The sequence below is a fragment of the Desmodus rotundus genome, chromosome 7 (genome assembly GCF_022682495.2).
Source record: "Desmodus rotundus isolate HL8 chromosome 7, HLdesRot8A.1, whole genome shotgun sequence".
In the NCBI taxonomy this organism is placed as follows: Eukaryota; Metazoa; Chordata; class Mammalia; order Chiroptera; family Phyllostomidae; genus Desmodus; species Desmodus rotundus.
The window spans coordinates 118,667,307-118,681,385 of NC_071393.1; the positions used below are offsets into that span (position 1 = coordinate 118,667,307).

The window sequence follows — 14,079 nt, forward strand, 5'->3', positions numbered from 1 at the left end:
GTTCTTGATATAACATGTGGACATTTTTTGTCAGAAAGCTACATCTTCTTAATCTGATTGTCCAAATCATTAAAATATGGATGGTTCAGTGCCATTTTGCCAGAAACTTGTTTGGCTGGATCATAAACTGACATTTTTGAGAGCAAATCTAAGGTATTTTCAATCAAGTTTTTGCCCTGGGATACTAGGTTTCCTGGTTTCCACTAGGAAAATCTATCCTTTTTTTGTTCCTTTTCGCCACTCATTCAGTATTCCCTCCCTCTTACTCTTCCAAAGGAAGAGAGGAACGATCGTCAGTGGCTATTGGCAGTTGCAAAAACACCACCAAAAGCCGGCTTTGCGCTCAGGGGAGAACACTGTGCCTCCTCCTCTTCGTGGTTCGGGTGCTCTCCACATTCAGAGAAACCTCTCTAGTGACGAACTATAGAAATGACCCCGGATAGTATAGTCTCTGGGAAATGTGTTCATGTAGTCCTATAAAGATTCCGCTTCTGGCCACACTTTATTACTGAGAGTGTTCAAAACTCTGAAGATTGTGAAGAGTTGATGAATTTCCGAATACCAATGGAAAAATGGCTTATTAATGGCTAATTCTCCAAGTATGGTGTCTGTGCTCCACAGGCCAGCTGGAGTGGAGTGGTGAGCTGACTGGCCCCAACTATACCACTAGAGATCTCTCTACCCCAGAGTGCTACACTTCATGTGTATGCCCTCTGATAGGTATTCCAAAAGCTCTGGCAAGGCCAAAGCCAGCCAGCTTAGTTGTTCCTTCGTTATCAGTAGGGTTTGAGGTTTCAAGTCTCTGTAAGGTGTCTTCTAAGGTGACAGAAGACAATCCCTTGCACGATTTGGTACAAATCACAAGTGAAGGACCCATGAACTGACCAGAAGGGATAGCATCCAAGTGTTTCTTGAGATCCCAAGTATTCACAGAGGAGATATAACCTAGAATGCTCATGAGTGCATCTTGAAGACTGACTGTATCTGAATGACAAAGTTCTTCTAACAGAGAAATTTCCAGAGTTACTATACTAGGAAACATTCCCTCTTTATTTTCCCATCTGATTTTCTTCGTGACTACCACATGGCCTGTAGTTTTGTGTCTTCCCTGATATAACTCCATAGGTACTTTCTCCAACTTTTCCCTGTTTTGTATATAATATTCCATAGTTATTCAATGGGTGTGGTAGATCCCAGCTTATTATTCTGTGGTGGGTGGCGGGGGCAGGGCTGGGGAGTTTGGGAGAGTGGGGAAGACAGAAGTGGCTGCTACCTTGTTTGTGTCATTCTTTCCTAAACTTCCAAAAACCCTGAGTCCATTGAGATAATTGTATTTTTCCTTTATTTTTTATTGTGTTAATATGGTGAATTACATTGATAAATATTTGAATATCATTGCATTTCTGAGATAAGCCCCACTTAGTCATCACATATAAATTGCTTTTGAAAATATTTGATGAATACTTGTCTCTCCTTTACTGTTTCAGACTCATCTGCATTCCACGCATGTGAGCGAGGCCAGGAGACGCTGCTCCCCATCTGCTGCTGCGTGGGATCACAGAGGCCCTGTAAGAGAAACCCCCTGTAGGTTATGTAGCTCTGGGTTCTCTTTGCCTGCTGCTGCTAAGAACTGTGGCTCTCAATGCCAGAGTTTGGCACAAAGGAAAGGAACTATTTATTCAAAAGTTATACAGGTTCAGAGTAATGGCAGAATGTCATTGTTAAGTCCCAAAGTCCCTTTAAAACACCCACAAGCAGACACACACAGTCCTGCCTCCTCTTGCCAAACCAGGCCGGTCAGGGGTACTGTGTCTCAGGAAAAGAAAATAGTAGTCCATAGCTCGGCTAGGCTCCCGTTCTTAATCCAGAACTACATGGCACTTCCTCATGGCGGGCCAGTGGGAGTCCTTCTGCATTCTTTCAAACCACATGGCCAAGACCCCACACTGCTGCTGCATGGCCAAGAGGCTTCTCCTTCCCCAGCCACATGGACAAGAACAGTGAGAGAGACTTTCATGGCTCTTCTACTCTCCTTCCCACATGGTCCAGAGCTCTAGCATGGCCAAGAGAGAGCGTGGCTGAGATAGAGAGAAAGAGAGAGAGAGAGAGAGAGAGAGAGAGAGAGAGAGAGAGAGGGGGCGCTCCCTTTCTCCTCCCAAACCACATGGTTAAGCCCCAGTATGGCTACATGCCTCGGTTTAAATCCCAGAACTGATCTTCCGCTGTAACCACTGGGTTACACCTGCCAGTAGTCTGGTTTCTTCTGCCTCTCTTGGTTGCCATTGTTAGTCTGGGCAAGCGTGGCTCCTTGAAGTAGGAGCCGCCTCCACACCAAGCTGCTCTCACAAGCTCAGGAAGCACCTCTGGCTACATCGCATCATGGGTTAGAGTCACGCCCATCTCCCAGGCTCTGAGCAGGCACAGCTTTTAATATTACTAAAACACTGGCCAAGTTCTCCAGATATGCAAAGTAGATCTCAGTGGCCCTGCTCCACTTCCCTCATCCCCTAAGCAATAGCTGTGGAGGCTTTGGGATTTGGGGGGATCTCTAGCTCAGGACCCTGTTACAGCCCCTTGGTGTCTGAAACTTGCACAGGTAGGTTTTTTTAACCTTCTATGATCCTTGGGAGAAGTGCCCAGATTGAGACATGTGGGAGTCTTGATAAATTGTTGATAATTTCCTGCTACCTTGAATCAATATATTTGTTCAAATCAAATATTTGTTCAGTTTTAACTTGGAGGAGGAGCCGAAAACCGGGATCATGAGTGGGAGAAGAGAGAAGGAAGACTGCTGCTACAAACCGCAGAGTAGGGAGAGTGTTTAGATACTGGCTACCCTAAAATGATAACTATTCATTGTTGAAAGTGTGGCCCTTGTGGGTCTTAGCCACATCTCCAGGATCATCTTACAGCATTCCTTAAACCACACACTCTACTTTTGCAGAGAAGTTTGGAAAATACATGTTTCCCCTGTCTCCTTATGTTCCCAAAGATACACTAGCTCCCCAGTGTTGGTTGCATGCCCTTTTCCTGATGTATCGGTGCATCAGGCAGCTGCGTGGGAGACTCACCCCTTAATCTGACTCTGGTCTGACTATTTCTTCTTTGTGCTTTGAGCTCAGTAGGAGTTTGATCAGTATTTTTTGAAAGCTCAGGGTTCCCTTCTTTGGGAATTCAAGAAGATGGGTATGAGATATTATGAAAATTTAATTTTACTCAAGAGCTTTGAGACCAGGGGAAACATCTCTTTGCTTGCCTTGGAGGCTAGGATCAGTATGCATATGTTATGAGCAGAGAGGCTGAGGCATGGGATTCTGAAAAGGAAACTTTCAGTGGATGAAATAATAGGAAAGAGTCCAAGTGGCTCCACCGAGTTCCAAACAGCTGCCAGCTTCTCAAGGTTAACATGCAGAGAAAGGGCTAGAACCTCTTGGCTTTCTCCTGTACCCAGTCAGCTATGGATCTAGGAGTCTTTGAAAATAGCTGGTGAGCAGATTAGAGCAACGCAGTCTCTCCTCTCTGCAACCCAATTTTTCATTCTCTTCCCCCATCCCTCTCTCATGTAGACAGGGACAATCAGATGACAAAAGAGTTCTACTTTAACACAAGCACACCCAGGTATTTATAGTAAGGAACTGGTCTGACTGAGCCAGCTGCTAAAAGTAGAAGGTCTGACTTAATCCATTCAGGAAGATTGTGGCCCAATGCATTTAGGAATAAAATAAATCAATTCAGATCTAATATTTAGAAAACATATCCCAAATTGGGATGGTAGACCTCTCCTGAGAAATGCTATAGATTTTTCCAAAGTAGCAGCAAAGTGGGAATAGGCTTTTCAGGCAAAAGACTTAAAATTAGCCTGAACATCAGAAGATCTTCTAAAGTCTGTTCTAATTTTCCTCCAGGAAAACTGGTCTAAGTCCTCTAAGCTTTGCACTGCAGGAATGCCAGTAAAGCTTGCAGAGCCCCGAAGGAAGCTTCGGGGCTCTAACTTATGTTCGAGGATACTGACTCTCTGTCAATTTTATGGTTGATGCTCATTCAATTTTCACACATGCATAAGTTCTTTGAGTGAATGAACCAACGCACAACATTTGTTGAGCACTTTTAATGGGTATTGGGTACCACGCTAGGCCCTTCTCGAGCTATTTTATTTAGGCCTCCCCTGCAATCCTGGCGTATGGTCTCCATTTTGCTGATTTACAAACTGAGACTCAGCTAACATTTTCTAAAACCATGCCGCTTACGAATGGAAGGCTAAAATTTGAACTCATATCTAGCATTGGGGTGGACACCAGTATTTCTGCAGTCCTCTAGGCACTTTATTCTGGGCTGTGCAATTCTAGGCCCTCGAAGAGTGTTTTCTTCAAGAAGAAGTCTTTCTTGACTACTCCTCTTTTACTAGTTTTTCCTCCTTTGAGTTCAACAGTGTAATTGCACCATTCAAATTCATGTCTACTCTATGTTGTCTTACTATCGTCCATTGTATCAGTTAGGAATGTGTTAAGTTGCAAGGAGAAAACCTCAACCCATGTGGTGGGTTAAAAAACATGGCTGCAAGTTCTTTATACTCCTCCCACTGAGAGTTGGGGTCTGTGTCACCTCTCCTTGAATCTGGTGACTGCTTCAACCAACTGAGTGATGCTGAAATGACACTGCATGACTCCAGCCTGAAGCAAGGTCATAGAGACTTTGCAACTTTGCAAGGTTACCACGCAACCTTTGCTCAGGCCTCTCGGAATGCTTGCTCTTGGGAGGCAGCCATAGTGCTGTGAAAAGCCTGCACCGCACTGAGGGGTCGCCTGTGAAGGAACTCTGGTCAACAGTCCCATCTGAGTCCAGTCTTTGGTCATCCCAGTTCAGGTACAAGACACATGAGTGAAGAAACCAGCCTGGAAGTGGACACTTCAGGACTGGCTGTTCTATTTCCTCGGTGTTGGAGTCAATTCCAGCTGTCTGGGTCTCCTGATTAAAGGCCGTGGGCATGGTGGAGTAGAGACAGCCTGCCCAGTGGAACCTGTCTGAGTTCCTGACCCACAGACTCCATGAGCTTAATTAAATGACTATGTTATGTCACCAAGTTTTGAAGTAGCTTGTTATGTCATAAAAGTAACTGGAATATCCTACTAGCAGTGATTTATAGCACAAAGGTGATAAGAAATTATTTCTACTCTTTCTCTTATACAGTGTGTGTGTGTGTGTGTGTGTACATATATTTAATACAGTGAGTGATCTGGAGGTAGGCTTTTGTTGGCATTAGGTCACTTCTCAACAAGGCCATCAGGAGTCCACTATCTTTCCATACGTCCACATCCCCATCCTTAATGTGCTGGCTTTTGTCCTCATGCTTGTTGCCTCATAGATTTGGCATAAATGCCATAACTCTAGGCATTGAATTGGTGTTCAAGTTAGGAAGAAGAGAGGAAAGGACAGGCAGGGCCATCTATATGGTTTTATTAAGAGAGCAAAAGCTTGCCCAGAAGTCCCCAGGTCTTCACGTGTGTCACAACTAGAATTTTGTCACATGCCTCCTCCAATGAGAATGAGTGTTTCCCTGGCATATTACTGTCCTGAATACAGCCTGGATTCACTTAGCAAGGACACCAGAGAACATGAACACCATGTGGGAAAGGCCATTGTCTACCACATACCTCAATTATTTTACATGTTTTTATTTTTCTGGTTGGCTCAATGAGATGGTGGGCCTTTGAAAACAGAGATAAGGCCCGTTACTTCTCTGGAATGCTTCGTAGCAGCCAACACAGCATTGAGAAGGTTGCTTCTGTGTAACGAGGTCACTTCTGCGTAACATGGCCACTTAGTGATGACACAGGAGAGTAAGGAGGGGGTTTTCCAGAGCAGAGGTCTTCACAATTTTTACTTTGCATATTCTTCCCTTGAAAGAATTTTGAGTCACAGTGTGCCCCTTGCACGTTTTTAACTTGATACTGCAGTCTTCCTTATTACTTAAAAAAGTTGCAAAGAATATAATTTTTAGCATATTGACATCAAAAGATAAACCTTTACATTGCTTTTAAAAAAAATTCCCAGTGAAATCTAAATATGGTAGTGATTTGATACTATGACCTTTTGTTTAAAACTACAAAAAATAAGCTTTTCTTTAATAGTCAAAATTCTTTACATCATTCCTTTTCTCCTTGAACTTATGTTTTTATTCCACATTCCCCACAGAATTTTATCCTACTGTATTATATTTTTATGCTTGAAAGTTTTTTATTGATTTCTGTATCATATTTTTCTGCAGCAAAAACATATGTATAAATGAAAATAGCATTTCAAAGCAGTCATGTGACTAAAAGAGTTTAAGTATAAGACAGTTCTTCTGGATTGAATTATCATTAAAATTATTATACAGTTAAAAAAACAACAAATATGTTATACATTTTGATATATCATTATTAAACACAGAAGTGAAAGTCATTGAAAATGTATCTGCTATGAGATGGATGGGATTTTAAAAAATGATTTCATGTATCTGCAGGTGAACATCACTTATTACTAGAATGAGTCTAAGTTTGGTGTCAATTGTAAGCTTGTTTTTTTGTTTGTTAAGACATAAGTGCTGATGGGTGTTAACTAGACTCATTGTGGCGGTCATTTCACAATATATAGAAATATTGAATTATTACATTGAAACGAAACTAATATAACGTCACATCTCAATTATACCTCAACTTAAAAAAGACATAAATGCTGAAAACATTGTTCACATAAGTAAACGTAAGTGTAAGGAATATTGTTACATTAGGATTGTTTGAGCTACTCCCAAGTCCTATATTAAAAAAATCACACAGTGATGTATCATAAAAAATTATTTTTAATGCTTTACCAGCTGATGCTCAATTAGGGACCCTTGCATTATTGGAAACCATCTGACTTGGAAAAGAACTTGTAACCAGTCACTTGAATTGTTCACTTGCAGGTGGATTTTTACCCGCTCATGAGAGACACACACAACCCCCACATTTCTCTTGGGTCCCCTGCTGGAGCCCTGGGAGTGTGCACACCAGGGCTCATCACATTAAGATTGGGATGAGTGAAAACTGTCTTTCTTTGGCTTAGTGGGAGGAGGAAATAAAGAAGACTGGAGGCATGGAGAGAACTTGCCTGTGCCCCACCCGCAGCAGATGGATTTTGGGAGAGTGCAAAGGAAAACTGAGGATTTGCCCTCAAACCAAGTTTGCCTGAACACCCCCAGAGCATGTGTACCCCAGTTTGAAGACTGTTGTTCTAAAGGCTGTTAGAACTCAAGAGTTGTTAATACTTTTGGAGAGGATGGATTTGCTTGAGTTTTCCTTCTGGCATACTGGCTCTCAAGGAACTGCTCTGGGCTAAGGGCCTTATAGGGACCAACCTTAACAGGGAGGAAACATTATCCCTATTTTGCAAGTGAGGGTGCATAGGTTAAGGGAAGTGGCAGGCTTCCAGTACCAACGCGGGGGTCAAACCCAGGGCTGTGGGCTTATAGAGCCTGAGCTCTTTAGCTGCTGTGTCAGAGGAACCTAGCTTTGGGTGCAGCGAACACAAATCCTTGCCTGAGCCGTTGCCCACGCTGCTGTTGCTTGTATCCTTGTTTTCTTCTTGGGAAGCATGGTTCTCAAACACAGATGTGTGGGCCCCACATCCAGAATTTTTGAGTCAGTAGATCTGGGCAAGGCCGAAAACCTGCATTTCCCAGGCCTGGGAACCACATTTTGAAAACCACTTCCTTTACGTATGTCCAGCATGGTGGGAGACAGCCCTGTTTTTAATGCATTTAGGGACTGTATATATTTTTTCCTTTAAGTTCCTTTTAGGACTGAAGTTTTTACCTGCCTGAAAGTGAGTTTGTGTAAATTGCACATTGCATGTATATTTCAATACCTGAAACAATTTTGGAAAAACTTGTGCTGCAGGAATTTTTGCTGGAGATTTTTTGAGTGACATTGCCCATGGGCATGCCTGTGTGCAGGGAAACTGTGTTGACACATTTTTATTTATTCCTGTACACTTTGCACATGAATTTCCCCTGTGTATTTGCCAAGTTGTTCCCTCTCTTTGGGTGGAACATTCTGTCTTCCATTCTTCACCCACTGGTTCAATATTCAGGACTCATCTCAAGATAGTCTTTTTTTTACGAAGTTTCCCGGCTGAATAAAGTTCCTCTTCCCTGAACTCTACCCCTGCACAGCATTCTACAGGCATGATCTTGCACAATGTACACAGTATCTCTCCCACTAGATGATAAACTTGATATTACTAAGTGCTCAGTCAATACTAATAATCAGCTAACATTTCATAGCACTTACTATATACTAGACATTGGTTGAACACCTTACATATAGTACTTCATTAAATCCTTACAACAGTCTTATGAGGTAGACACTGTTGTCCTCCCAATTTTATATTTGAGGAAACTGAGTACAGAAAGGTAACTTAGCCAAGGGCACACAGCTATTCAGGGGCAGATCCTCGTTGAAGTCCCTGTGCCCCAGGACTAACCCTTAGGCTGTCGGCCCATGAAGCTCATTGCCACTGAGGCCCATGACTCACATCAAGAGATGCCAGTCCATTGATCTGTGTGGCGAGAAGTGCCAAGGCAGGTGGACACTCTGGGCAGCCCATTCTCTCTTGTGGCAGGTTTCTCAGGAAGCCAAAGGATAAGCTGCCATTGGACTAGCCAGCCCAATAAATTTAGACCAGGGAATTAGTAACATGGGTCCAATCTGTGGCGGCCTCGGGTTAAGACAATCCATTGTTGTAACAAGGGTGTCTCTGGAGTAAAGGGGCAAGTTCCTGGGCACTGTTGCTTCATGGATGAGAGCAGGGCCTCTGCAGCTACACTGCATGGTTCTAACCCAGCTCTGCTACTTGCTAACTATGTGACCTGGGACAAGTTACTCATCCAAATGGGGTGTTGGTACTAATGAAACCTGTCTCACAGGCTTGTTTTGATGGCCAAGTTCTTTAGCATATGTAAGGAAATTAGAAGTGTGCCAAGTATATAACAAGAACTGTGGAAACAGTTGCTATCGTGACTATTAGCATTGTATTCTCACAGGCCTGGTGCATGGTAGGTGCTCAATGCCTGTTTCTGAATGATTGAATAAATGAATGGATGATTCCTGTGACTAGAACTTTGTTAGACTCTGCTGACATTTACTTGACAGCAGTGACTTTCAAAAAAATTTTTCACAGTGACCCATAGTAAAGAAACACATTTTAAACTGAGACTAGTGCACCTGTGCACACATGTAGACATACATGTCTTCCTGGGGCGCACGGATGCAACTCTTCGTGAAGCTCCAATTTTCTCAGGGCTGCATGGCCCAGAGCTGTGGCCTAAAGGTAACTGTGCCATGGACCCTGTGTCTCTTTGGCAGAGTTTAAACTTGGCTAAGGAAATGCTGTCTCTTCTCAGGTCTCTTCTTCCTTTAACACTTTGCCTAAGGTTGACTAGCATCTGCTGTGGGGGTGGTCCTGATCTCTCCTGAGCTCTCAACCCACCCAGATAGAAATCGCCCGCACTCCTTTTCCTGACACGGGCTATTGGCTCTTGGGCCCAATTCTATACGAGGAAGGGTTTGACTGGCAGTGAGCCCCGATTCCCGAGTTTCTGGTGGCTGGCCAGAGTGAGCAGGAAAAGGTGTTTTTTTGATGGAGAACAGTGGTGGGCTGGGCTGGGCTACAGTGTGGTTGCAGGAGAGGGTGGGTGGATCGTGTCCTGATGTACATTTAGAAGGGTATGAAAAAGAAAAAAAGAGAAGCATATGGCCTCTAGACAGAGGTGCCCTTTTGCAACAGACTGGGCAGAGTTCCATTTGCTGCCCTATCTCTGGTCTCTCTCTTTTCCTGGGTGAACGGTAAGACAGAATCCTTGGGAAACTTTCTACCAGCTTGGTTCTCGTCAAGGCTTGCATATAAATGCCATGTATGATACTACTTCAGGTCAAAAAAGAGAAAGGGAAAAGGCCAGAGGAACTCTTAATGTGAAAATGCTAACATCAATAACCCTTGCTACTATTTATCAGGCATCTCTGAGCTTTGACACCTGTGGAGTCTGCCTCCTGACTCAGAATGGCAGCTGTGTAGAGACAGCTGGAGTCAGGTGGAGCTTGTGGTCCACCTGACCTCTATCTTTTTTGCTTAAACATTTTAAAGTCTATTCCATTGTTTCTCCTAAATGTTAATGCTACTAGCCTTCTCAAACCATGGCCATTTAGGGCTCTTGTTTTTTCCGACTTAGGAAGGTAAATACCTCCATCTGTCTCCCCTGTTCCTTTTTGGCCCTCTATTCTCCATCTCTTTTCAAAAATGATAGTGCTAGGAAAAACTCCACAAGGGCTCAGTAATGCAGACTCTTACAATTTGCTGATTTTGTATGTGTTCACATTTTCCAACTATTCCCTAGCCTCTTTGTTGTCGATAGATGTTTTTGCAAAGTCTTCATTACTTCCTAATTGTTTAACTGTGTTTTTTGGCCCCCTCCCTCTTTCCTTTCCTGTACTTTCTCTATTTGAGCAGTGGTCATGGATTTTTGGATTTCACAGAGCAAAAGTAAAAAAAAAAAAAAAAAAAAAAGGAAAGGCAGGTAACTTACAAATGGTTGCCATCTTTTTATTTTTCCAGATAATGACGACTACTATTTACTTGCACCCTTGCATCATAAAAGAAGCTGCCCACTGGGGATGTGTTCTCAGAGGAGCTCAGCTTTCTCTCTTATTCCAGTTCAGTGCAGTCTCTTGGGCTCAGCACTGTGGTGGGCACAAAAGAAGGAATGCACATTTGCCTGTACTCTCAGGGGTCCCATAGAGGAGACAAGACAAGCAGCTGTGTAGGGCTGTAACTTTGAGGTCCACCTTCCCCACAAAGGTATATAAAGGTAAAGATCATATCCTATGTCTCTAGGGCCCACTGCACCAGCATGGTGTCTGAACCGTCATGCACGCTCTGTCAGTGTTTGCTCACTCCAAAGGGACTACGGGACGGTACAAAGTCAGGTATACATAGATGCTCAATGAAGTCAGTCATGAACCGCTGCTGTACAGCCCCGAACCCTGAGTGGTAGGTTAGAGCAGGAGGGGGTGGCTCCCTGCTGCCTCAAAGTGGCAGGTGGTGAGATTTGAGACAAGTTCTCAGGAATGAGGAGACATCACACGACCTGGCAATAAATAGTGGGGTCTTGCTGGAAAGCAGTTTAAGGCGCAGGCAATGATATTCAGGAGAGGTTATGTCTCTGTTTTGTAGGCTAATCACTGTTTGGAGCATGGGATAGTGATGGACGGCAACAACTATTTAGGGCAATGGTTCAAAACTGGGGTCAGTTTTGCCCCCTAGGGGACATCTGGCAATGTCTGGAGACGTTTTTGGTTCTTATATCTGGGGGCGAGGTGACACTGGTATGTAATTCTGGCATATGGTAGAGGGCAAGGATGCTGCTAAACATCTCACAATGTACAGGGCCGTCCTCTGGCCCCACCAAACAATCAATGTCAACATGCTATAGCTTAGGAACTGATGGAGGGGGACTGATAAGAAAAAGGAACTAACTATGGTGCTATCAGTGGTATTTCGTGATCATGAGCCGTGCCTGGGAGGCAAAGCAGCTACTACGGGGTATGGTTTATTTCTCTCCTTCTCTCCAAGGAACTCCCTATTCCCGACCACCTTCCTATCACGCTTCTCTTTCCTGACTTGTGTTGCCAGGTATCTTTCTCCTCTCCTATTGGCTCCTCTTTGGCTTAATGCCTCCAGAACTTCTGCTGGCCTCCTGCAAGTCAAGGCCTCCCTGGGGGGCTACCTAGGGAACTCTGGAAGGCTGTTTGGACACAGAATAGAATTTGGAGATGAATGCAGTGACCTTGGCCCAAGATGCATCTTTACTTTCACGTCATCTAGGCTCAAAGTCCCCTATTAAGCCTCATGATTTATGTTATTTCTTCCGAGGGACATTTTTGGCTTTGTCACATTTCTAACCTTTCGAGTCCAAGTTAGACTTTGCCCCACACTCCCAACTCAGGGGCATGGTAGCTGCAATTGTTTACCGTAAGGGTAGCAACAGAACACAGAGGTGAGTTTTCCAAAGTATAGTCCCTGTAACATTAATTCGTAATATTTTAATAAGTATTCTTTGGAAAAAAAGAGTTCAGAAAAAGATATTTCAGTGATCATTTATGTCTAGGATACTACTGGGTTAAACAAATACCTTATTGTCAGACTTCTTAGAGCCTTTATTGGTCATGTGGGCATTTTGAATTTCCAAGAGGAAGAAGTGGTATCCTATATTTTTAAACTTAATTGACCATAGGACACAGTCTGTAGAACACTTATCAATGACTTAATCTGTGAGAGATCATTAGAGTGGAAGAGTATGGATGTTGGAGCTCTGTCTCCCTGAATTCACATCTCTGCCTCCACCCCCGCGTAACTCGTTTCTTTGGATAAGGCCCTTAACTTTTTGAAGCCTCAGCTTCCTCATCTGGACAACATAGTTATAGGCAAATAATATCCCTCACAAAGTATTGGGTGTTGCCTCCTAATGTCACATTTTCATTATTTGTCACATGGTTCTGTAATTTGTTGTTGACAAGAATACCTTTCCTGTTGGACCAAAATCACTGAAGGCTTGGGTGGTATCTTATGATCTCTGTGTTCTCAGTTCTTTCCCCAATTCCTGGCACATCATGGCCCTCAATAAATGCTAACTGAATGAGTCAATGGGTAATTTATAGGTGTGTGTGTGTGTGTGTGTGTGTGTATGTGTGTGTGTATGTGTACACACTTGTACTGTCTCAGTGAATGCTAGTTTTCACCTGGATGCTCCCCTTAACCCTCCTCAGTAGGTAAAAGCTTTCTGGAAGCGATAGGAAGGTGTAGTAGAGCCATAGAGTAATGGTAACTTTGCCCTTGACATTTCATTTGGCAAAAGGCTGCATGAGGATCCATTACAATTAGCCAGTGTATATCTGAGGCTTGCTTAAGGTGTGCTTACCTATTTGGAGCCCTGTGCCACAGAATGACATTGGTTAGTTCTCATCTGAAGCATTCTATTTGATTTGAGACATGAGCTGTTGGCAGGGAGGGGGCATTGTTTTCTTTAACATCCCTAACCCTGAGTGCTTCTGGAGAGGGTAAGAGAGTCGTTCACCAGCTGATGAGGCTCTTCCGGGGAGGGCGCTGGAGAATCTGGGTGCCCCAAATGACAATGTATGGTGTAAGAAATGGTGATGTGTGCACTGGAGGGCAAACCAGGGCCACATGTTACCCTTCTTCTTAAGAGCAGCATTCTGTAAAGAAAAGGGCTTTAAACTTCGGTTTCAGTGTCTGTGTGACTGGATGAATTTCCTGCCCTGTGGGTCTTTGTTTCCTTGCCTTGAAAATGAAGGTTTGGGACTGGAAGACGTTTGTAGGTCTCTCTTGGTTTGATAAAGCACACTCAAACTCTTGAGGGCTGTGTTGGAGCGGACAGTCTAGACTGCAGAAGTTTTTGGTAGATTTTGGAGGGCAGAACTTGGACCAGTAGAGTGGGAAGAGAAGAGGCTGGTTGGCTGCTCAAGGAGAAAGAGCCACTTTGGAGGAAGGGAGAAGGTGGACACGCACTGTCCCCAGAAGAGTTACCAGAGCCACCTGCCTGGGCTGTTTTAGAGATGACTTTTAAGACTTTGCTTTCATTTTTTTTTTAAATAAGTGTTTTATCTTAGAATAGTTTTAGATATATAGAAAAATTATGAAGAGAATACAGAGAATCCCCATATGCCCCATCTATAGTTTCCCTAGTATTAACATTTTACATTGGTATGGTACCTTCATTGCAATTGATGAACCAACATGGATACATTAGTATTAACTGAAGTTCATACTTGATTCAGATTTCCTTAATTTTTACCTGTTCTTTTTCGGGTCCAAGGCCCCATCCAGGATAGCACATTACGTGTAGGTTCTTGGCTATCGTACTTCCTCAGACTTTTCCTGTTTGGGATGGCCTTGGCGGTTTGGCGGAGTGCTGCTCGGGTATTTTGTAGACTGTCCCTAAGTTGCACTTTGTCTGATGTGTTTCCTGCGGTTAGACTAGGTCGTGGG

The 14,079-nt window shown here is 43.5% G+C and overlaps 1 non-coding gene and 1 pseudogene across 1 annotated transcript; both read right to left on the reverse strand.

Moving 5' to 3' along the window:
• Window positions 1–38: 38 nt before the first annotated feature.
• LOC112311859 (cyclin-dependent kinase 1-like) lies at window positions 39–4,986 on the reverse strand (annotated as a pseudogene).
• LOC112312158 (small nucleolar RNA U3) lies at window positions 237–452 on the reverse strand. Its single transcript, XR_002975581.2, has one exon. It is a non-coding gene; the product is annotated as a small nucleolar RNA U3 (small nucleolar RNA).
• Window positions 4,987–14,079: the final 9,093 nt, after the last annotated feature.